Below are 2,142 nucleotides of genomic sequence, written 5' to 3'. Positions count from 1 at the left end.
AGATTCGACTAGTAGATTCGACTAGTAGATTCGACTAGTGGATTCGACTAGTGGATTCGACTAGTGGATTCGACTAGTGGATTCGACTAGTAGATTCGACTAGTAGATTCGACTAGTAGATTCGACTAGTAGATTCGACTAGTAGATTCGACTAGTAGATTCAACTAATGGATTCAACTAGTGGATTTAACTAGTAGATTTAACTAGTAGATTTAACTAGATTTAACTAGTAGATTTAACTAGGGAAGGTAAGCATTTACGAAGAACCGTTGTATACCTGCCTAAAATTTAGAGCTTATTTCTTCACGTATAGGTTTAAAATTTGAAACTGTAAATACTTTTGTAAGTTAGAATTGAGAGCCATAGCTACATCTGCTAGAAATGAATTTTTTAAAATCCCCGAGTTATTTTCCGTTTGACTTTCTCAGCATAGATTGCGCTTCCAAGTTCGAGTTCACAAACATTTTTTGGTCATAGTTAAACAGATCAAACAGCAAGCATTATAACAAAACAAAAATGAAAAAATGAACAAATAACCTCGTCATCGGTTGGTGTTCTGCCTTAAGCAGGTCCCAAACGGTATCCTATGCAGTTTTCACCACTTGCTGGTAGCCTCTTTAGTTTGTTCTGTTCGCCTCCTTTACCGCCTCCTTTACCTTTAGCAATTGGCTGTAAAACAAAGCTCACTTCTGCATTAGATTGACTGCAGATTGAGTTGCCATAAGACTGTTCTGTTGAACATTACAGATCTGTCAATTCAGGCATTCTGTCAACGCATTCGGCTTTTTTAAATCCATTTTCTACCCATAGATGCTGAACCTAAAACAACACGTTATTCGACTGTTTCTTACCAACAACTAATTGCATTGGACTAAGCTATATGGTTATAGTACACAAGTTTCAAATGACAGTCAGTATTGGTTAGCAGAATCTCGGTGTGACACTAGCGTGACCTTCAGAAATGAGAGGCATTAACATATGTATGTTTTTGAACAGTGCCGATGACACATTGTCATAAGTTTGAGACGGTAGAAAACTTGGTGAAAAATGCTTGAAGATGTGAAAGATGGTAATCCTGTAAAAACTTTATATCGGTCTCTGTAAGAGTCCTTTGGCACGCTGAGCCAGCTCGCTGCCGCATCTCAATCCGCACCATACTACCTTACTGGACATTTTAAACTCTCTTTACTTAAACCTGCCGCTATGTCAACTTGTGACCAGAGACAGGTCTCATACTAAATGTTTGAGGCCTATTTACCTGCTTCCTGTTAATTTCAGGTAGATAAGATGTACCGCTACATTTAGAGTGACACTGAAACAGTAACTGTTAGATAATCTGAGATAGCTCACCGTGAGGTCTATTTGTTGACTTTCAGGTCCAGCGTCTTGATTAGCCATGCTATTGCGCATTGAGGTCTGCATCACTACTTTAATGATTGATAAGTGATAAAATATTTGAAGATGTATTTTTTCTTATCTTGATTATTGCTAATTTTAGATTGTTTATGGTCAACATCAATAGAACAAAACAAAAAACATAAAAGTAAAAGGACAAAGCATCTAGAGGTGTGCAACTAACGGTAGCAGTTACTATACTAGTAGTTATCAACTCTTTTCAACGCTCAGTCAACGTCTTATCTATATATATAAACCTCAGTTCTTGTCTTTTTGTTGGTCTTTTTGTTTTATTCTGTGTTCATTTACAGCAACTAAAATCTAGTAATTAAAGGTAAACTTTACCGAGAATTTTAATACACAACATTCAGAGTGCAAGTCTACAAACAAGCGTGCATAACCAATAGACTAAGCCTTCTTATCATTACTAGTGCTCCTACATATAGGTATATCCTTATCCTTATTGTACATGCTAAATATGCACTTATTATTATTATTACCTTTTACTATTACTGTTTTTAGAAAGATTTTTTAAAAGCCTATTTTTTTCGTAATTACCCCATTACCTATAATTATTTTATAATTATAGGTAATGGAGTAACCTATATAAAATATAATTATTTTATAATTATATTTATAATTATTTTAGTTTGTAATTTTGAAGTGTGGCGTTTAAGTTTCAAATGTGTAGCTGCACTCTTACTTCCTGTTTCGATAAATCTGTTAAAGCTAGATACCTTTCAGGTG

The sequence above is a fragment of the Watersipora subatra genome, chromosome 4 (assembly GCF_963576615.1).
Source record: "Watersipora subatra chromosome 4, tzWatSuba1.1, whole genome shotgun sequence".
Classification (NCBI taxonomy): Eukaryota; Metazoa; Bryozoa; class Gymnolaemata; order Cheilostomatida; family Watersiporidae; genus Watersipora; species Watersipora subatra.
This window is presented reverse-complemented; position numbering follows the sequence as displayed.